The sequence below is a fragment of the Triticum aestivum genome, chromosome 2A, assembly GCF_018294505.1.
Source record: "Triticum aestivum cultivar Chinese Spring chromosome 2A, IWGSC CS RefSeq v2.1, whole genome shotgun sequence".
In the NCBI taxonomy this organism is placed as follows: domain Eukaryota; kingdom Viridiplantae; phylum Streptophyta; class Magnoliopsida; order Poales; family Poaceae; genus Triticum; species Triticum aestivum.
In genome coordinates this window covers 36,162,113-36,185,518 of record NC_057797.1, presented here as the reverse complement: position 1 = coordinate 36,185,518, position 23,406 = coordinate 36,162,113, and the positions used below count along the sequence as shown (strand labels likewise).

Sequence of the window (23,406 nt, the reverse complement as noted above, 5' to 3'; positions counted from 1 at the left end):
ATACCTTCTGTCAACATTGGGACACACATTCCACACAATAAGCATGCAATGATGTTGATACTTGATTAATTGTCAATATATGTCTACAGTAAAGATAACTTTACTCAAAACCGCCTACCTTAGCCAAATCAACAAATCTCTCTCACTAATGCAATTTTCTTTAGAAAACAAATAATAGATTCTTTCCTACCTTAGCCAAATAAACGGATCTCTTTCAATAATGCAATTTGCTTTAGCAAACAAATAATAGATTCTTTCCTACCTTAGCCAAATCAATGGATCTCTCCCATTAATGCAATTTGCTTTAGGAAACAAATAATAGATTCTTTCCTACCTTAGCCAAATCAACGGATCTCTCTCATTGATGCAATTTTCTTTAGGAAACAAATAATAGATTCTTTCTTACCTTAGCCAAATCAACGGATCTCTTTCATTAATGCAATTTGCTTTAACAAACAAATAATAGATTCTTTCCTACCTTAGCCAAATCAACGGACCTCTCCCATTAATGCAATTTGCTTTAGGAAACAAATAATAGATTCTTTCCTACCTTAGCCAAATCAACGGATCTCTCTCATTAATGCAATTTTCTTTAGGAAACAAATAATAGATTCTTTCCTACCTTAGCCAAATCAACGGATCTCTTTCATTAATGCAATTTGCTTTAGCAAACAAACAATAGATTCTTTCCTACCTTAGCCAAATCAACGGATCTCTCCCATTAATGCAATTTGCTTTAAGAAATAAATAATAGATTCTTTCCTACCTTAGCCAAATCAACGGATCTCTCTCATTAATGCAATTTTTCTTTAGGAAACAAATAATAGATTCTTTCCTACCTTAGCCAAATCAAGGGATCTCTTCCATTAATGCAATTTGCTTTAGCAAACAAATAATAGATTCTTTCCTACCTTAGCCAAATCAACGGATCTCTCCCCGGTTCGCTAGGCGCGTTTCGGTGGGTGGGCGTGGGGGTGGGGGTAATTTGATGGAAAAAACCGGTTGAAAATAAACGGATCCTGTCTCACTCTTCACTTTCTTTACAATAAACTTCAGAATAGCAATCTTGGCGAGTGATCTCGACGGGGTTCAATCGGCGTGGTGCGCCGCTGATTCTTCCAGGAGTGGGTGCTGAGAGGAAGGATCCCAAACCTCCATTGTCAATCGGCCGGAGCTGCATCGTCCTTTGGATCAGAGCGTGGACGGGATCAAGATGGTAGGGTTTGAGGAATTTGTAGGACGCGAGGGTTTATGGTTGGCAGCACGAGAACTCACCCATATCTTGGCAAACGGCAGGCCCGAGGTGCGGTCGTGTTCATGCTTCGGGAGCTGCCACGTGCTGTCCTCGCCGCCATCAGCGACACCACCGCCATCGCCTGTTGCCACCATTTCAGCGCCACGAGCGTGGGACCGAGGGACGAAGGGAAGGGAAGGAAGTGAATTGACGTACCTATGTTTGGTATATATCACACGAGGAATCAAAACTGGATGCACGTGAAAGCATAGAGATGGGAGAGGAGGACAGAGGAAGGGAAGGGCAAGAGGAACCTGAGGATGTGCGATGAAGGAGCGATGCCAAAACATCACAAAGGGGGGCCCGTAGCTCGTCACGTAGCGCGGCCGCCTCATTGCCGGCTGCCACCCCGCGCTACCGCCTCCGTGCGCAGGTTCCGTTCGTGGAGCGTGAGGAGCGCATGACCTGCCTTCACCGCGGCCTGGTCCTCCCCACTATCGTGAAGCTCGCCCGCATCGCCGCCCCAATTGCTCAGGATGACGGATGAAGATCCTGCAACAGCGACGTGGGTGAGGGATGCAGTCGACGATGGAGGGATGATTTTCGTGGCTAAACCCTCCCTATCAAAATAACTACTTAAAAAGGCAAAGATCGATGCATTAGGAAAATTAGGATTTGGAATTGATTGTCATAAAACAAAATTTTATTAATTGATAACGTGCTATCGGTACCTGCCCGTTTATAACGTGTCTAGTTAGGAAACTTTGGAAAAGTTAGGAAAGTTTTTATTGTGAGGGTAAAAAAATCAATGTGAGGAGATATGGTAGTGGGATATGAGACGAAAATAAACCGGACGAAAATAAACCAGACGAAATATAACCAGACGAAAATAAACCGTGGACGCAATCCTACCAACTGCTCCATTAGGAGTAGAGATTAGGAGTAGAGATTCTTTTGCAAAGACTTGGTGAACTAAATCACCTACTGTTTAGCAGTAGTAATGCAGATCTAAGTAGTCAATATTGCCCTATGGGACGGAGGGAGTACATGTTAGTTAGAACTAGCAAACAAATTAACCTGTGAGGTTCGTCCTGATCATGGCGTGTATAAGCACAATTAAGCTGTCTAGCCTCCTCCATGCATGGGCACACACGTCATTTCGTTCCTCTAGCTAGCCTCTCTATATAACGAATGGAGGTCCAGCCCGAGCTCCACGCAGCAGTCTTCCACTGACACAGTAACAAAACTCACGTGACCTCTCTTTTCTCGTCATGGCCAAGAACTACGGCGGAGTGTACAACATCCACGGCTGGGGCGCCCCCTACTTCGCCGTCAACAAGCACGGCCACCTCTGCGTCCGACCCCACGGCCATGACACGGCCCCGGGCCAGGAGATCGACCTGCTCTCCGTCATCCACCAAGCCGCAGCGACGACGACGACCACCGATCACGATCACGACGACAAGGAGAGGAAGCTCCAGTTCCCCATGATCCTCCGCTTCCCCGACGTGCTCCGGCACCGGCTCCACGCGCTCCACGCCGCGTTCGCCACCGCCATCGAGCACACGGAGTACCGCTCGGCCTACCAGGGCGTGTTCCCAGTGAAGGTGAACCAGAACAAGGCGGTCGTGCAGGACATGGTCCGTTTCGGCCACGAGTACGGTTCCCATGGTAGGCTACGGGCTCGAGGCCGGGTCCAAGCCGGAGCTTCTCATCGCCATGAGCTGCCTCACCAGGGCCAAGCCTGGCGCCTACCTCGTGTGCAACGGCTACAAGGACAAGGACTACGTCGCGCTCGCCCTGGCGGCGCGCGCCATGGGCCTCAAGGCCAGCATCGTGCTGGAGATGGAGGAGGAGCTCGGCATCGTCATCGAGCAGAGCAGGCGGCTCGGCGTCGAACCGGCCATTGGTGTTCGTGCCAAGCTGCTCACCAGGTTACCGGGCCATTTCGGGTCCACGGCCGGCAAGCACGGAAAGTTCGGGATCTTGGCGGAGAGGATCTACGAGGTGGCCCGGAAGCTCAAGGTTCTGAACAAGCTGCACTTGTAAGATTTGATGGGAAGCGTTAAACCCTTTGCTCGGGCCACATGTATATTTATAGAAAGATTGCCGTGGCTTACAAGGTATGGAATATCGCTAGGATGCTTTCAGAATACATCGAGAGAGAGATATGACTTGGAGAGAAAGAACATAACAGAAAAAGAGATAGGAACAGAATACAGTTTAAACAGACAGCTATCTCTACAATCTCTATTCTAACATCCTCCTTCAATCCAAATCTATGAAAATTTCTCTAGATTTAGATTGTACTTGAACTCATTCAGTCTTCTCGTAGTAAGTGGTTTGGTGAAGCCATCAGCAAGTTGATCTCCTGTGGGAATAAACTTGATATCAAGTAGCTTTCGTGCTACTCTTTCTCTCACAAAATAAAAATCAACTTCTATGTGTTTTGTACGTGCATGGAACACAGGATTCGCTGAAAGGTAAGTTGCACCAATGTTGTCACACCATAACCTGGCAGCTTGTGGAGTTTTGATTCCCAACTCATATAGAAGAGTTTGGATCCACATAACTTCGACAGTTGCATTAGCAAGAGCTTTATATTCTGCTTCAGTACTTGACCTTGACACAGTAGCCTGTTTTCTTGCACTCCATGACACAAGGTTTGATCCCAGAAATATAGCAAAACCACCTGTTGACCTTCTATCATCAAGGCATCCTGCCCAGTCAGCATCTGAGTATGCACTAACTAGCATGGATGACGACTTAACAATCTTGATTCCATGTCCCATTGTAAACTTTAGATACCTCAGAATTCTCTTTACTGCAGTGCAATGGACTGTGATTGGTGCATGCAAAAACTGACACACTTTGTTGACAGAATATGAAATATCAGGCCTAGTCAATGTTAAATATTGTAGAGCACCAACAACACTCCTATAGTTTGTTGCATCACTTGGTCCAAGTAATTCACCTCCTTCAATTGAAAGTTTCTCAGAAGTGGAAAGTGGTCTACTTACTGGTTTGCAATGTTCCAGTCCTACCCTTCTCAGAATATCTGTGGTGTATTTCTCTTGTGTAAGAAGTATTCCATCCTTGATCTGTTTTACCTCTATACCAAGAAAGTAATGAAGATCACCTAGATCTTTGAGCGCAAACTCCATATTAAGGTCATGAAGCAGACAGGTAGTGGCTTCTGGGCTGGAACTAGCAACAATTATATCATCAACATAAACAAGAACAAACATAGAGATGTTGTCTTTGTGATAGAAGAATAATGAGGTATCTGCCTTGCTTGGAATAAAGCCAAGTTGTTGTAACTGAGTGCTCAACTTGGAATACCAGGCTCTTGGGGCCTGTTTTAAGCCATACAAAGCTTTGTCTAACTTACAGACAAAATGAGGTGTGCTTTTTTTTCATACCCTGGTGGTTGCCGCATGAACACTTCTTCCTCAAGAACACCATGAAGAAACGCGTTGTAAACGTCTAGCTGACGTAAGCTCCACCCTCTGGAAATAGCAATAGATAATACAAGTCGAATAGTAGCTGCCTTAACAACAAGGCTAAAAGTATCCTCATAATCAATTCCAAATCTTTTTAAATCCTTTTGCAACCAATCTAGCCTTGTATCTATCTATACTTCCATCAGACTTTCTTTTAATCTTATAAACCCACTTGCAATCAATCAAATTCTTTCCCTTTGTTGGTGGTACAAGATGCTATGTTTTATTTTTTTCATGAGTGCTTGATATTCATTGTCCATAGCCCCTTTCCATTCTTTGTGAGCAAGAGCTTCGGCTAAATGTGTAGGTTCACCTGAACTAGTGAGAAAAGCATACTTGCGAGGGTCATACCTTACTGTACCGTCCTTGTATTCCTTAGGCTTGAATAATCCAGATTTTGACCTGGTATGGCGCTGAGGAATTTCTGGTGACACACGTGTGGCATTTGTTGCAGTTTCTACATCACCAGAACCAGCCGCAGAAGATCCAGCCGAATCAGCCTGGACTGCCGCGCTGCAGGGCTCCAGATCCGAGGTAGGCACGGGATCTGGCGAGATCCGCCTCGTACCGGACGCCTCAGCAGGAGAGTCCCGCATGGCGCTGTTGGCGGGGTCCACCCCGGTCGGGCTGTCGGCCCCAGAGCGCGCCGGCTCCCGTGCAGCGCGTGTGGATGGGCTGCGCCCCGCGCCGTCTGGGTCCACACCTGGACTTCGGTCGGCCACGGGCTCAGCAGGAGGACTGGTCCCACCACGTGGCACCTCCGGAGACGCGGGGAATGCCGCTACGCGCCGAGCGACAGGGCTGTCAGCCTGGGATCGCGCGCGCCGATCATCCTGGGATCACACGCCTTCTCTGAAATCGCAGTTCTGCAGAAAATCTGCATGGGATCCAGCACGGTTTTCATCCTTATCTGCACACATAAAATCATAGCCAAATGCTGCATGTTTTTCATTAGTTTCTGAATTTTCTTCTGGACTAGACAAATGATCATGTTCTATTAATTCTCCCCCGTGATCAGTACGTGGAAAAGGATCCAAGAGAAGAGAAATTTCAGCTCGAAGAAGAGCTCCCGCAGTGGGATGAAGTTTGGTAAAAGGGAAAATAGTTTCATCAAAAATCACATCCCTAGAGATGTAGATGCGTCCAGTTGAAACCTCTAGACACTTGTATCCCTTATGGAGATTGCTATAGCCAAGGAAGACACATTGAGTGGAGCGAAACTCTAGTTTGTGGCGATTATATGGACGAAGATTTGGATAGCATGCACATCCAAAAACTTTGAGGGAATTGTAGTCTGGTTTTTGATGAAACAATCGTTCTAAGGGAGTTGTGTTTCCAATAACCACTAGTAGAAAACCGGGCAATAGCACCGGTTCGTAAGGCTCTTTAGTGCCGGTTTAGGAACCGGCACTATTATTTCGGCACTAAAGCCCCCCCCCCCTTTAGTACCGGTTCAGCATGAACCGGTGCTAAAGGGGTACCACGTGGCACGAGCCAGCTCCGGGGCCGGGAGCCCTTTAGTACCGGTTGGTAAAACCAACCGGTACTAAATGGTTTGGGGGTTTTTTGGTTTTATGATTTTTTCATTTAATTTTGTGTTTTCCATTTTAATTCTTTTTCGTTTGCTGATATTTTACGGTACTACACATTGTACATGTTATGCATATATATATATATATATATATATATATATATATATATATTCTAGTAGAACCAATCATATATATATCATCAATCATGTCTCACAAACCACCATATTAATTCACACATACACACATGTATAGCTATATACAATTTCTTCTACATATGCATATGTTGCCTTCGGAGCCAGTGGCATTAGCCTGATTGGTGCCTTCAGAGCACGATGACAATTGGAAGTGGTTCATGACTTGGTCGATGGGGGCGGTAGCGGGTAATAGTATTCTCCCTTCGGATTTATGACCTGGTCGAGCAAAAATCCCGCTATTTCCTCTTGAAGTGCTTGTACGCGCTCCGTTGGTAGGAGCTTGTCCCGCACCTCATTGAACTGTTAAGAAGGAGATCAATATGCATGTGTATTACTTGTGTGACTAGATATCGATAATGGTGTAAAAATTGTGAATAGTGTTCTGACAAACGTACCCATTCCTGTCTTTGAGATCTGCTCCTTTCGGACGCCATCATGCGAATGTTCTCGCAAACACAGTATGCACACAGATCAGTCCCCTGCGCCTGCTTTAGGGCCTTTATTACGAGAATAGAATTTAATTTGATCAGATAATAATTAATCAAGCATGATAATTAAAGAGATGGCAGCTAGCTAGCTAGCTAGTACTACTTAATTACTTACCTTGGATCGAAACCATTTCAGCTGTGGTTTCCATTCGCCTTCCGTGACGCTGATGAACCTTGCCCAAGCCCTGCCCGCCGACAAAGAAAATGAATAAAGGGGTTATTAAATAGTTCATATCATGAAATGACGAACTAAATAGGCCGAGATATGTAGTTATAAATAATGATTGAAATTACCTGTTGACTATCCCATACAAGATGTTGTAGTCACCTTTTGCTGTGAGTAGCGAGTCCAGTATTTAAACTGTTCCGGCGTCAACTTTAATGATACACAAGATCCAGTGAAATCTGCATGCACACACGTTTGCATGTCTTAATTAAGCGGGCATATGTAAGCAAAAACATGTAGCTAGCTAGTAGGCAAAAACAGAGAATTTGTAGTACAAGAAAGTGTGACTCACTCGAAGTTGTAAGGAAGTAGTATATCTTCATTGTATTTGAGGCGCTTGAAGAACTCTAGCATGCTGTCCTCTACCTCTTTTTCATAATATGGATCTAATTTCCATGTGTATTCATTAACGGTGTTTGGGTCAATGAACCCAATGCCATAGCGTCCACCTTTTCTCATTTCATACATCTTCATCCTGCATAATACCACAGAAAAGAATATAGTGAGGATAATTACACGTAATGATTGATCAAAAGGATCACTACAGCTAGCTTGAGACTTAAATTACAGAAAGAAATCACTTACAGACAATAGCAACTGACGATAGATTTGTCGAGTGCGTCTTGATTGTATAACTGAAACAGTTCAGAATACTCAACGGCCACAGCTTTCTCATGGTAGTAATCATCCTTCTTGACATACACCATGAGGGACTCTCGATCGGATCTCTTGCTAATGTCCATGTACCATTGATGCAATTCATACATTCTCGTTGGGAGCTTCTTGACATCTTCTGGCTCGACCAAAGGTTGGCCCCGGACAAATTTCCGTTTTATTTCCTCCTCTCTAATCGGAGGCATGTCCTCGATCTCGAGGAGTTGTCCAACAGTGATCTTGAGTTCTTCAGCCTGCATTATATGCTCCTGGGTTATTACCACATCGCCCACCTCGGGAACGTAAACTGTTTGGCCACAATAATATTGGGCGCGCGTACTGTCACGTGTTGTTGGCGGCACAACAAGCGAGGGGATCGATTGCGCCGCCTGTTTCCCTAGCTGGGCAACGGTTTTCCCGCATTTTTTGACAGCTGCTTGTTGTTTGCTCGAGCTCGAGCTCGCCTCCTTCTGTAGACGTTGTCGATGTAACTTCCTGATGTGGCGCTCATAGTCTGAGTCAACAGGCTTAGGAGCTGGTGGTTGAGCCATACGAATGAAGTGGTCAACTACTTCCACAGGCACTTTCTCCCTTGGCGGCGGTGGCGGTTTCGGTCCAAAATGGGCGTCGACTTCTGCCCGCACTATGGCATTGGTTTGCTCCTCGGTCCTATCGTAAGCCCTCACAGGAAGAGGAGTACTGAGGTTTGGACCATATTTATATCGCTTGCCTCCGCCTGTACTTCCTGTACTATGACCTCGACTCGTACCGCTACGCACCATAGCTGCGGGGTGTCTCTTCTGCGATTGCTGAGGCGGCGGAGACGGCTGACGGGGCTGAGTTGGACGAGGAGGAGTGGCCTGAAGCTGTGCCGGACTTGGAGGAGGAGTGGACGTCTGACGCTGTGTCGGACTTGGAGGAGGAGTGGCCTGACACTTTGCCGGACTTGGAGGAGGAGGAGTGGCCTCACGCATTGGTGGACTTGGAGGAGCGGGAGTCTGCTGACTCGGTGGCGGACTTCGACGAGGAGACGGGTGACGCGGTGTCGGTGGCCTTCGAAAAATGATGCAATCCTTTCTCCATAGGATAATACGATGTTTGGCATCTCCGAGTGTGTGCTCCTCGTCACCTCCAGGAATGTCAAGCTCTAGCCCCGAATATTGGTCCGCCACCTCATCAACCAAGACACGAGCATAGCCCGCTGGAATCGGGTTGCAATGGAAGGTTGCCTCGGGGGAATTTGAAAAAGCAACGGCGTCCGCCACCTTCATGGATATGTTCTTCATTTTGAAGTGTAGCTCGCAGTTAGTGTTCTCCGTGATGTCATCCACGGGGTATCTATCCAGCACTACTGCGTCGCCCGGGGCGGAACCCACGCTGCTTCTCGGCATGGATGGGGCGGTGGTATCCAAGGCTGGATCATCCGCTAGCTGCTGTAGCTGCTGAGACCCCCTTTGATGGCTAAGTGAGTCGATCTGCTCCTACTGCCGCTGGAATTTAGCTGCCAATTCCGCTTGACTTGCTTCTAGGCCTTGAAGGCGTTCATAGTCCCGCTTCCTCTGCTCCTCCTCCATCTTCCTCTTCTTGTCCTCCGCAATCTTCTTTCTCGCACGGGTTCTGTAGTCCGCGTTCCAGTCCGAAAACCCCTCATACCATGGAATAGCGCCCTTGCCTCGTGTTCTTCCCGGGTGTTCAGGACTTCCCAGGGCACGCGTAAGCTCGTCGTTCTCTCTGTTGGGCTGGAACACCCCCGATCGAGCCTCTTCTATTGCAACAAGTAGCGCATCGTCGGCTCCGTTCAGACATGCCTTCCTCGAAACATTGCCTGTCTTCGGGTCCAACTCCCCCCCATGCGCATAGAACCAAGTCCTGCACCTGGGGGGCCAGTTCTTAGTAACCGGAGTGACACTTGCATCCTCCATCTCTTTCTCAGACTTATCCCACTTAGGCATTGCCACCGCGTAGCCACCTGGCCCCAGCTTATGGAACTTATCCTTTTTTCGGCATTGGCCTTGTTTATTCTCGACCGTTCCTTAGCTAATTCTGAATCCTTGAATTTCACGAAATCGTCCCAATGAGCACTTTGATTCTCTAGTATCCCCTCGAATACTGGAGTCTTCCTTCCTCCCTTGACGTACTTCTCCCACGTCATTCTCTTGTGGTTCTTGAATGCAACCGCCATCTTCCTAAAAGCAGCGTCCTTGACTTTCCGCACATCTGCTTCTGTGATATTATCTGGTAGGGTGAAATGTTCCATGAGAGTATCCCAAAGCAGTTTTTTTTATTCTCGTCGACAAAAGTAACATCTGGACGTGGCTTTGCTGGCTTTCTCCATTCTTGAAGGGAGATCGGGAGTAGGTCCTTCACAAGAACTCCGCACTGACGAACGAACTTGTCCGCAATCTTCTTAGGCGCTAATGGTTCGCCATTAGGTTTGAATGCCTCGATATTGTACTTTACGCCCTCCTTCAACTTTTTGTTCGGGCCTCGTTTCGTCCTTTTGCCTGAAGATTTGCTCGATCCGGATGGCTGAAAGAAGAAAGATCGATTCGTTAATATATCTTCAACTCATTTAAAACATGCGATGATCACCAGATTCCTGCTTATATAAATATATATACCTCGCTGGTGTTTGTTGTTTCAGGATCAACATGTTCTTCGTCGTAGTTCATGACTTCATCTTCTCGGTCGTCGCGATCGAATATCATATCACCCTCTCCGGTGTTGTTTAGAAATTCGGAGCCGTCAAAATCTTCTTCATTCTGATCATCATCTGGCCCGCGTATGATATCGAACATGGTCTGTTCTCTCTCTCTGTCGGTATTGTCCGCCATAGCTTTTATTTAACTATGCCAAAAGAAATATAAAACAATTTAGTATAATCTCAAATAATAGATATAATCTCGAATACATCGTCTCGAATAATAGATATAATCTCGAATACATCGTCTCGAATAATAGATTAATCCAATACGTCGTCGAAATAATATCATCTCGAATATTATATATCAAATACATCACTAGCTAGCTAGCTAGCTAATACAGATCGAATACTATAGAGTAATCTAGGCCACTCGCGGTTCCTGAGGTGCGGGCGGTGGACACCCAAAGAGAAGGAACCATCACTGGATCATAGCTCGGGTGATCTCCCCAAAGAACCTGCCAGGTATTGGAGAACCTGACGTCCATAGCAGCCATGTAGCGATGGACGTGCTCGTCCTCCTCCCTGACACGGTGACGTACGACCTCCGGCGGGGCGGCTCCCTCGCACCGAAAGTGGCCCACGCGAATGCCACCAAAGGAGATGAGGGTCGACGACGGGACCCGGGGCCGGGTTCCTCACCAAGCGTCGCGCCCCTGAAGGTAGCACCTCCCAGTGCCAGCCCGGCGGAGCCCAGTCCCGGACATGGGTCCTCTGAAGTAGGACGTCGTTGCGAACGGGTCGACGGCGAGGATGCGGGCCGGGCATCGTCGACAACAAATACTATATGCAAATTAAATGTTACACTAATTATGCTATCATTGCATATGTCAAAATTCTATATGCTATTTCATACTAATTAAGCATCTAACACTAAAAACAGAAAAAACAACTTCTATACATCCATTAAAAACAGAAAAACAACATTATATAAAAAAATTCCATACTAATTAAACACTAATTATATCCGGGCTCACTAAAAACACTAAGCATCTAACACTAAGCATTGCATATGTCAAAATTCTATATGCTATTCCATACTAATTAAACACTAAGCATCTAACACTAAAAACAGAAAAACAACTTCTATGTGCGTGTGTGTGTGTTCATCATGCATGCTTGTGTGTGTATATGGGCTCGGGGGGGGGGGGCGGCGCCCATGGTGGCCACCGGGGGCGAGGGAGAGGGGTTAGAGGGGGAGAGCTCACAGCGGGGCGACGGCGACGGCGAGGCGACGGCCCGGGGCGGCGACGGGCCGGGGCGTGACGGGGGCGCGGCGACGCGGGGACGGCGCGAGGGACGGGCCCGGGCGGCGACGAAGACGAGGGCGGCGACGGCGACGGGGGCGGCGATGGGGATGAGGGCGGCGACGAGGATGGGGGTGGCGACAGCAACGGCGCGCGACGGGGGCGGCGTAGGACGGGGGCGGCGACGGCGTCGAACGATCGGGAAGAAACAGAGGGAGAATGAAATTTTGCGAAGTGCTGTATATATAGAAGCCACCTTTAGTACCGGTTGGAGCCACCAACCGGTACTAAAGGCCTGTTTTGGCCAGGCCAAGCAGCGGGAAGGGCAGGCCTTTAGTACCGGGTGGTGGTTCCAACCGGTACTAAAGACCCCCCCTTTAGTACCGGTTGGTGCCATGAACCGGTACTAAAGGGGGTGCGCTGGCGCAGGTGCGGTGCGCAAGTTTAGTCCCACATCGCTAGCCGAGGGGCGACCGCACTGGTTTATAAACCCCCGTGCGGTAGCTCTCTCGAGCTCCTCTCCAAAGCAGGCCTACTGGGCCTACATGTTCTATGCTGCCCTGTGGGGCCTATTGGGCTTGCGGGCCTGCATCCTGGCCCAATAACAGGTTGGGTTTCTAGTCGTATGCAGGCCGCTGTGGCCCAGTAGGTGGGCTTTTTTTCATTTAGTTTTTTCTTTTCTGCTTTATTTATTTTGTTTTATTTATTTTTAGTTGTTTTTTGCTGTATTTAGAGTTTCTTTGTGAATATTTTTGATAGTTTTTAGAAACTTTCAGTTAGTGCCGGTAGTTTTTAAATTTGAATAGTTTAAATTTTGAATTATTTGAAATTTGTGTGAATCACTAGTTTGTGAATAACTTAACTTTAAAAATATATTTTTCAGTGATTCTTTTTTATTATGTTTAATATTAGTGTGTTTTATCATTATATTCAATTTGGTAATGCTTAAGTTATTTAAAAAATGAAATGCCTTTGTAACGGATGAGTTTTTGTCCGAAACCCTGATACTTCGAAACAGATTGTCCATTTTGTACACGAGGTGCATCCAGTTTTTGCGGTAACTCTCTCTACTTTTTTGCACATGCTATGTGGGTGAAATTATGATACCATGCGAACTTTCATCCTTTTCTGAGTTCATTTGAAATGCTTTTCAATTTCAGGGTCATTTTGCTGAAAAAAAATCAGTAAATGCATGAAAGAATTTGCTTGCACATAAAATTTCTTCGCGTTTCAAATGCCAAAACACATAACTAGCTACCCAAACTATTACAGAGATTCCCTCCTGGGTGTGAAACACAGAAGAAAGTGATGATAGTTAAGCCGATCACATCCAGATCTTTGGGTGTGAAACTTTTTCTTCACGTGTGTCCCTTTGCGTCGTAGCCATGGAAAATCTTCATCATTTAACGGGATGCTCGGGTCAATATTCACTGTGAATGGAGCAATTTCATCAAACTTTTCATAATCTTCTGACTTGTCTGTCTTGTCATCCACTCCCACGATGTTTCTCTTCCCAGAAAGAACTATGTGCCGCTTTGGCTCATCGTACGATGCATTCGCTTCCTTATCTTTTCTTTTTCTTGGCTTGGTAGACATGTCCTTCACATAGAAAACCTGTGCCACATCATTGGCTAGGACGAATGGTTCGTCTGCATACGCAAGATTGTTGAGGTCCACTGTTGTCATTCCGTACTGCGGGTCTTCCGTTACCCCGCCTCGTGTCATATTGACCCATTTGCACCGAAACAAAGGGACCTTCAAACCACGTCGATAGTCAAGTTCCCATATGTCCTGTATATAACCATAATATGTTTCCTTTCCCGTCTTGGTTTCTGCATCAAAGCGGACACCACTGTTTTGGTTGGTGCTCTTCTTATCTTGGGCGATCGTGTAAAATGTATTACCATTTATCTCGTACCCTTTGAAAGTCATTATATTCGAAGATGGTAACTGGGACAGCAAGTACAGGTCATCTTCAATAGAGGTGTCATGCATGGTACGTGCTTGCAACCAGCTGGCGAAACTCCTGGTTTGTTCACGTGTAATCCAGTCATCAGACCGCTCCGGGTGTTTGGAGCGTAGCAAATTCTTGTGTTCATCCATATACGGAGCCACCAAGGCGGAATTCTGTAGAACTGTGTAGTGTGCTTCAGTGAGAGAATGTCCGTCCATACATATTATTTGTTCCCCTCCTAGCGTGCCTTTTCCATCCAGTCTGCCCTTATGCCGCGATTCAGGAACACCAATCGGCTTAAGGTCAGGAATAAAGTCAATACAAAACTCAATGACCTCCTCATTTTGACGGCCCTTGGAGATGCTTCCTTCTGGCCTAGCACGGTTATGAACATATTTCTTTAAGACTCCCATGAACCTCTCAAAGGGGAACATATTGTGTAGAAATACAGGACCCAAAACGTTAATCTCTTCGCATAGGTGAACTAGGACGTGCGTCATGATGTTGAAGAAGGATGGTGGGAACACCAACTCGAAACTGACAAGACATTGCACCAAATCATTCTGTAACCTTGGTATGATTTCTGGATCGATTACCTTCTGAGAGATTGCATTGAGAAATGCACATAGCTTCACAATGGCTAATCGAACGTTCTCCGGTAGAAGCCCCCTCAATGCAACCGGAAGCAGTTGCGTCATAATCACGTGGCAGTCATGAGACTTTAGGTTCTGGAACTTTTTCTCTGCCATGTTTATTATTCCCTTTATATTCGACGAGAAGCCAGACGGTACCTTAATACTGAGCAGGCATTCAAAGAAGATTTCCTTCTCTTCTTTGGTAAGAGCGTAGCTTGCATGACCCTGATGTATGCCGTCTTTTCCGTGCATACGTTGCTGGTCCTCCCGTGCCTCAGGTGTATCTTTTGTCTTCCCATACACGCCCAAGAAGCCAAGCAGGGTCACACAAAGATTCTTCGTCACGTGCATCACATCGATTGCGGAGCGGACCTCGAGGTCTTTCCAATAGGGCAGGTCCCAAAATATAGATTTCTTCTTCCACATGGGTGAGCGTCCGTCAGCGTCATTCGGAACAGGTTGTCCACCAGGACCCTTTCCAAAGACCACCTTCAAATCCTTGACCATATCATGTACATCAGCACCAGTACGGTGGCGAGGCTTCGTCCGGTGATCCGCCTCACCTTTGAAATGCTTGCCTTTCTTTCTTACGGGATGCCTGCTCGGAAGAAATCGACGATGTCCCAGGTACACATTCTTCTTACAATTAGCCAAATATATACTGTCGGTATCGTCCAAACAGTGCGTGCATGCGCGGTATCCCTTGTTTGTCTGTCCTGAAAGGTTACTGAGAGCAGGCCAATCATTGATGGTCACGAACAGCAATGCCTTTAGGTCAAATTCTTCCCCCATGTGCTCATCCCACGCACGTACACCTGTTCCATTCCACAGTTGTAAGAGTTCTTCAACTAATGGCCTTAGGTACACATCAATGTCGTTGCCGGGTTGCTTAGGGCCTTGGATGAGCACTGGCATCATAATGAACTTCCGCTTCATGCACAACCAAGGAGGAAGGTTATATAAACATAGAGTCACAGGCCAGGTGCTATGGTTGCTGCTCTGCTCCCCAAAAGGATTAATGCCATCTGCGCTTAGACCAAACCATACGCTCCTTGCGTCATCTGCAAACTCCTTCCCGTACTTTCTTTCGATTTTTCTCCACTGCGACCCGTCAGCGGGTACTCTCAACTTTCCGTCTTTCTTACGGTCTTCTCTGTGCCATCGCATCGCCTTGGCATGCTCTTTGTTTTGGAACAAACGTTTCAACCGTGGTATTATAGGAGCATACCACATCACCTTGGCAGGAATCTTCTTCCTGGGGCGCCGGCCCTCGACATCACCAGGGTCATCGCGGCAGATCTTATAGCGCAATGCACCACATACCGGGCAAGCGTTCAAATCCTCGTACTCACCGCGGTAGAGGATGCAATCATTAGGGCATGCATGTATCTTCTGCACCTCTAACCCTAGAGGGCAGACAGCCTTCTTTGCTTCGTATGTACTCTCGGGCAATTCGTTGTCCTTTGGAAGCATATCCTTTATCATTACCAGCAACTTTCCAAATCCCTTGTCAGATACACCATTCTCTGCCTTCCATTGCAGCAAATCCAGTGTGGTGCCCAGCTTTTTCTTGTCACCTACGCAATTCGGGTACAACAATTTTTTGTGATCCTCTAACATGCGCTGCAACTTCTTCTTCTCCAAATCACTTGCGCAGTTTCTCTTTGCATCGGCAATGGCCCGACCTAGATCATCAACGGGCTCATCTGATGCCTCTTCTTCAGCTTCTTCCCGCATTGCCGGCTCAGCTTCTTCCCGCATTACCGGCTCAGCTTCTTCCCCCATTGTTGTATCATCGTATTCAGGGAACCCATGGCCAGGATAGCTGTCGTCGTCCTCTTCTTCTTCATTGTCTTCCATCATAACCCCTCTTTCTCCGTGCTTGGTCCAAACATTATAATGGGGCATGAAACCGGACTTAAACAGGTGGACGTGAATGGTTCTTGACGTAGAGTAATTGTGACCATTCTTACAGCGAGCACATGGACAAGGCATAAAACCATCCGCCCGCTTGTTTGCCTCAGCCGCAAGCAGAAAAGTATGCACGCCCTCAACGAACTGGGGAGAGCATCGGTCATCGTACATCCATTGCCGGCTCATCTTCATTACACAACACCGAATAGACCAAATTAATACAAGTTCATACAATTAATACAAGTTCATACATAAAGTTCATACAACACTTAAATCCAACAAACAAATAACTCTCTAGCTAAAGCATTTAAATGCAACAACAAATATGATCAAGATCGCAACTAAGGTAACAATGGATCCAACAGCATAATGATACCAAGCCTCACTATCGATGGCATATTTTCTAATCTTTCTAATCTTCAAGCGCATTTTCTCCATCTTGATCTTGTGATCATCGACGACATCGGCAACATGCAACTCCAATTCCATCTTCTCCCCCTCAATTCTTTTCAATTTTTCTTTCAAGTACTCGTTTTCTCTTTCAACTAAATTTAACCTCTCGGCAATAGGGTCGGTTGGAATTTCCGGTTCACATACCTCCTAGAAAAAATTTCTATGTCAACTTGATGGGCATAATTTGTCATAAACACGAAATGCAACTAGTTTTAAAAGAGAATATACATACCACATCCGAATCATAACAAGGACTAGGGCCGACGGGGACGGATATCAAAACCATGGCACTATATGTATAACAAACAACGTACGGGTAAGATATTATACGAGTAACTATATATCCAAATCACACAAACATCAATTTTTATATAAAATTTCATGAACAAGAGGCTCACCACAAGGTGGTGCCGGCAACGGGACGGTGCGGGCGATCGACGGTGGCTACGATGGAGATTTAGAAGGCACTAAGTAAACCACACCTACATATGCAAACTAAGTGTTATTTTTGACCTCAAATTGCATATAAATCAAATACTAGCACATATATATATCCTCCCAAATTACTAAACTCAGAAATTAATCACTATATAAACCAATGCAAGAGCTAATCTAGCAATGAGAGATGAAAGGACAAAGTTGCTAACCTTTGTGATCATTTGAATGGATGAGGGCCTTCAAATCTTGACAAATTTTGGGCAAATTTTGTGATGAACTCGAGAGGAAGAAGGGAAGAACAGAGGAGAGGGAGAGGGGAAAGGGGGAAGAATAGAGTGCTGGTGGACAAAGGGTCTATGTAGGACGACCTTTAGTACCGGTTCATGCCAAGAACCGGTACTAAAGGGGCTGGAGGGGCCCCATTCTGACAACATCCTGCCACCACTCTCATTAGTACCGGTTCGTGGCACAAACCGGTGCTAAAGGTTCGCCACGAACCGGTACTAATGAAAGCGGCCCGGCTAGCCGTTGGAACCGGCACTAATGTATACATTAGTGCCGGCTCAAATACAAACCGGCACTAATGTGCTTCACGTTTGACCCTTTTTCTACTAGTGAACCTTACTAGGCAAACGATTGATAAGATATGTGGCGGCAATGAAAGCTTCATCCCAATATTTCAGAGGCATAGATGCATGAGCAAGAAGGGAAAGACCAACTTCAACAATGTGACGGTGTTTGCGTTCAGCAGAACCGTTCTGTTGGTGTGCATGTGGACACGAAACATGATGCTCAATGCCTATACTTCGAAAGAAAGAGTTGAGTTTCTCATACTCTCCTCCCTAGTCACTCTGGACTGTAATGATTTTCTTGTTAAATTGACGTTCAACAAATTTTTGGAATTCTTGGAAGATAGAGAAAACTTCAGATTTGAACTTAAGTAAGTATATCCATGTAAACTTACTATAATCATCAATGAAGCTAACATAATATTTCTTTCTTCCAAAGGAATCTCTGGCATGACCCCATACATCATTGAATATCAGTTCCAACGGAGCATGAGACACACTATTTGATCTAGGATAGGGGAGTTGGTGACTCTTGGCACATTGACAAGCATCACAAACAGACTCTTTATTCTCACGACTAGACAATTGAAGATTGCCTTTATTCACTACTTGATCAACTATTTTTAATAAAGGATGACCTAATCTTTGATGCCACCTCTCTAAGGACGGCTTGACGACGGAGTAGACTTGGCGATGATGCTTGCGGGTAAAAGCTCTGGATGTGATAGGATATAGACCACCGACGCATCTACCGTGATGGAGGAGCTCCCTCGTTGCCCGATCCTTAATGAAAAAAAATACTTGGGATGAGTTTCAAAAAAGATGTTATTATCAGCGGACAAACGAGACATGGAAGCAAGGTTTTTGTTGGCTTGAGGAACATGAAGGACATCCTTTAGAAGAAGATCATGTTTAACATTAGGGAAATTAATAGAGGATTGACCAATGTGACATATGTCCATACCTCCTCCACTTGCATCGGTGTTTATCTGATCATTGCCATAGTATCTTTCTCGGTTTGCAAGCTTCTCCAACTCGCTGGTGACATGATCTGTGGCTCCAGAATCCGCATACCAGATGGTGTCCCCAGCTTCTTCTTGCTCTCTGATGGCTGCAGCTATGTGGCGCTCTTCGGGCACGTAATCTTCATCGTAGCGGTGCCAACAATCTTTCACCTCATGCCCTGACTTTTTGCAGAGCTGGCAACGTGGCCTGTTGTTGGAGTAGGAGGCGCCGGAGGGGCATGGGCCAGAGTTGTTGGCGCGCCCACGCCCGCCATTGTTGCCATTGCCGCGCCCGCGCCCTTGGTGACCGCGGTGACCACGGCCTCGGCCTCTAGTGCCGCGACCACGTGAGACAGAATTAACCAATGACTGACGGAGATTGTTACCTTGTAGCAGATTCATACGAGCTTCAAAGCTTAGCAACTGGTTGTAAAGCCCCTGGACGGTCACCGGCTCGATACGTGCAACCAGGGCTGAGATCACCGAGCTATATTCGATGTCCAGCCCTTTGAGCACATATGAAGTTATCTCTCCTTCAGAGAGGGGATCACCGGTGCAGGCGATCTCATCAGCGAACACCTTGATCTTCGCTAGATATTCCGGCATGCCCATGTTTCCTTTGTGCAGATTGGCGAGGGCGATGCGGGTGTTGACGATCTGTGCTTGCGTCTGGGCAGCAAAGGAGGAGTGGATGGCACTCCACACCTCGGCCGACGTCTGAAGAGTAGCTACCTGCGCAAGAATCTCACGTGACAGAGACCCCATAAGGTATCCTTGTACCTGTTGCTGCTGGGCATACCAGATCGGCCGGGCATAGTTGAAGACTTGCTCTTCTTTCCCATCCTTGGTGATGGTGATGGTAGGAGGAGGCGCCAGGCTTGCGGTGTCCAGGAAGTGCTCCATCTGTGCTCCCTTTATTTGGGGTAGCACGATGGCCTTCCAGAGGAGGAAGTTCGTCCTCGTGAGCTTCTCAGATGGAGGAGACCCGAGAGAGGAGACACTGCTAAAGGTGGAGGAAGATGCATAGGTGGATGGTGCGGATTGGGTGGACAGGGTACTCATGGTGGAACCGATCAGGGCGGTGTTGGTGGCGGCGATGGTGGAAGCAGCGGTGCTCGAGTTGGTGCCTGACATGATTTCTCTCGATGCCTCTCTCTCTGGATAGGTTTCAGATTTCTCTCTCGATCAACTAGATCGATATCTTAAGAAAGCTAGACGTATGAGAGGAAGGGCTATGATGACCATGTAAGATTTGATGAGAAGAGTTAAACCCTTTGCTCGGGCTGCATGTATATTTATGGAAAGATTGTCGTGGCTTACAAGGTATGGAATATCGCTAGGATGCTTCCAGAATACATCAAGAGAGATATGACTTGGAGAGGAAGAACAGAACAGAAGAAGAGATAGGAACAGAATACATTTTAAACAGACAGCTATCTCTACAATCTCTATTCTAACAGCACTGGCTCAAGCTGCTGCACTTCCACGTCGACTCCATGATCCCGTCCACGGACATCGTCTTCAAGGCGGCCAGCGAGGCCGCCGGGATCTACTGCGCACTCGTGAACGACTTTGGCGCGGAGGCAATGACCACGCTGGACTGCGGCGGCAGACTCGGTGTCGACTATGACGGGACACGATCGGGCAACTCCGACATGCCGGTGGCGTACGGGCTGGAGGAGTACGCGTCCAGCATCGTGCAGGCGGTGAGGCTCAAGTGTGACGACAACGGCGTTCCCACCCCGTGCTCTGCATGGAGAGCGGCCGCGCCATAGCGTCGCACCACTCCATGATCATCCTCGAGGCGCTCTCCGCGATCCCCGAGCCGAGAGATGACAGCGAGACCACCGAGCAGCTGCACGCCAAGATCCATGAGCTGGCCACGAAGCAGCAGCCGAGGGCGCTATCGAATTTGAAGGGTGGCGTGGCAGCGGGCATGTCCTCCTCCCATGCCTTGGACATCAAGAAGCAGGGCATCGAGATGTACAAGCTGGGGAAGAAGCTGTCCAAGAGCGTCATGGCTGACGCCACCATCATCTATAACTATCACATGAATGGCTGTCCCACATGAACCTGTCCGTCTTCTCGCTGGTCCCCGACTTCTGGGGCATCCAGCAGCTGCTCCCAATGATGCCAGTGAGCCGGCTCCACGAGAGGCCGACCTGCATGGCCACGCTCGTCGACCTCAAGATGGCAACGGGGACGAAATCCACCGGGTTTTGCTTGCCCAAACCTATCCTCACGAGAAAATCACAAACCCGTCCCCGTCCCCATCAACATGCGCGGGGTTAAGTTTTTGCCCGTCCCCTAAATCCGTTGGGTTTTCAAAACCCACGGGAAACCCGTCCCACGAGTAGTCAATGAAAACAACAATATTTGAAAGAAAAACATGAGCATATTACAGCAGCAGGCGACGGCTCGGGGACCTAGGTTTAGGTTTAGGTGTTGTGTTGGGCGGGAGGGAGAGGCTTGAAGAGCGAGCGACACTGTAGCGACCGAGCATGGGTTGGTTTGTACTTCAGGGCCTCGACGCTATGGGGCTCAGCTGCTTGGGCAATGTGGCTTTGGGCCAGTTGAGTCAAGATGGATAGGTGCATGCTAAATAACGTATTTTGGCGGGTTTTGTCGGATTTCGGGTTCGGGTAGTACTCAAACGGGTTTAAATCCGCGAAACATATCGGGTTTTATAATGTACCCACGAGCAGCCTCGCGGGGATAGAAAGTCGCCCATCCCCGTCCTCTAATAGGATAAAAACCCGCGGGGACGCGGGTTTCGAGGTCCCATTGCCATCTTGACATTGACCTCACCCGCGACAGCGATGGGAAGATCGAGAAGTTCATCGGCGGCGCCGAGACGCTGCCTCTGCACTCGCTGGACCCCGCCGTGTCTGGCCATGGCGGCGGCGGCCACTACGTGGCCGTGTTCCTCTCCAGCACGTACCAGGAGGCGTTGTCCTCTAAGCACAACCTGTTTGGCGGTCCGAGCCTGGTGCGCGTGCTTGGCGACGACGACGGTGAGTTCATACTTGACACAGTTGACTTGGGGCCGGTGACGGAGGAGCTCATTGGCACCATGAGGTACAACGTCAAGGAGGACATCGGCGGCGTGATCGAGGAGAGGGCAAGGAAGAAGCAGGTGTGGGAAATGGTGGGAGCGCTCGTGGAGAATGGGCTCAACACCATGCCGTACCTCGTCAACTATCAGCCCCCACCAACCGCCTAGTTAATTGATGCTTGCTATCATGCAAAATAAAAATAAAAATTGATGCTTTCTTCAATTTATTGTGGTTGGTTGCAATTATATTTGCGATATGCAGAATAAAGTTTCCGCACTACCAGAATAAACTCTTGGAGATTTCCTGAAAATGCACACCTACCTGTATATACTGTATCATATATATCCCATAGTTAGATTCACATCTAAACCTAGAGCTTCTCAGCGATTTTGGCTTCTGGGCCGTTGGATCTGCGTCCTGATGCGTTTTGGACCATTGGATCTACCCCTGGATGACTTGAGCCGTTGGATAAAATTTGGAACCGGAACAATGAAGAGTCCTTTTTTCCTCCTACCTCAGAATATTAGTCCTCTCTCCCTGACTCGTTGGGCGTGCGGCTGGTGGGCCACCTCTGTCTGCGACTGTGGGTGCGCAGAGGTCCGGTGTGGTTGGCCCATGGTCAAAACTGCATGCCACCGCCTGTAATTCCTTGATGCCGCCGAGGGCATTAGTGGTATTTCGCGTCCTTGCTCTTGTGTGGCGATCTGTGGGTGGGTCGTGTCTGTGTAAAGGAGAGGATGGCATCGATTGGGTGAAAACCCTAGCCTCCATCCCTATTGCGCGCCTTCCCTGCGCTCTTGCAGCCGCCGCCGCACTCCCGTTTGGTCTCTTCTCCCGTCGTCGAGCTCGCCTCCGCCGTTGCTCTCCCAGTCCCTCTCGTGCGGCCAGCCCCTCCTCCTCCCTGGACAAGGCAGCCGCGAGTGGCAGCATAGGAGCAAGGCTGGGGACCGGGTCTCCTTGAGCATGCCCCGGCGGCCTCTGATTCATCTTCTCGACCGATAGCCACCTCTGCGCGTGGGACGACCTGTGTGTCGCCACGTCACCAGCGACACAGGGCCAAAGGCGACAGCCGCGCCTCGCCATCATGGGGGACCATCGGCCGCCGAGACGGCCATCAACGTCACCATTGTTGTTGTCCTTTAGGTGTTCTTTCTCTCGATCTCGTATGGACCTAGGGAAACGTTCATTTTAGACCAACTGATCTCACAGACTTTTAAGCCGGGTCCATCGCTCTCCACGTGGCTGTGGCCCACGTCTCCCTCTCCAGAAGCGTCACGGGCCTTCCCATCTCCCCTGATTTCTTTTCCTTCCTCATCTCCTCCATTTTATCTCTTTCACTCTCTCCCTCTCTTGTGGTTTTCTCGTTACAGACTCCACCACCGTAAAGCTGTGACTCACCACGCTTGGCGCCAGGCCGCCGGCAGCTGCTTCAAGCATGACACCACTGCAGCCGCTACTGCTGCAGCCACCTTTGTCTCTCTTCCACCCCCGCTTCTCTCTTTCTCTAGATGCAAGAACACCACCAATGCAGCATCCAACAGGTGCCAACAGCTGCAACTGCGGATCTCGCCGACGACAGGTTGTTTCTATGCAACGCACGTGAT

The 23,406-nt window shown here is 47.9% G+C and overlaps 1 pseudogene; it reads left to right on the top strand.

Moving 5' to 3' along the window:
• The first annotated feature begins 2,505 nt into the window (after positions 1-2,505).
• Positions 2,506-21,969, top strand: LOC123184510 (arginine decarboxylase-like; annotated as a pseudogene).
• The last annotated feature ends 1,437 nt before the right edge of the window (positions 21,970-23,406 follow it).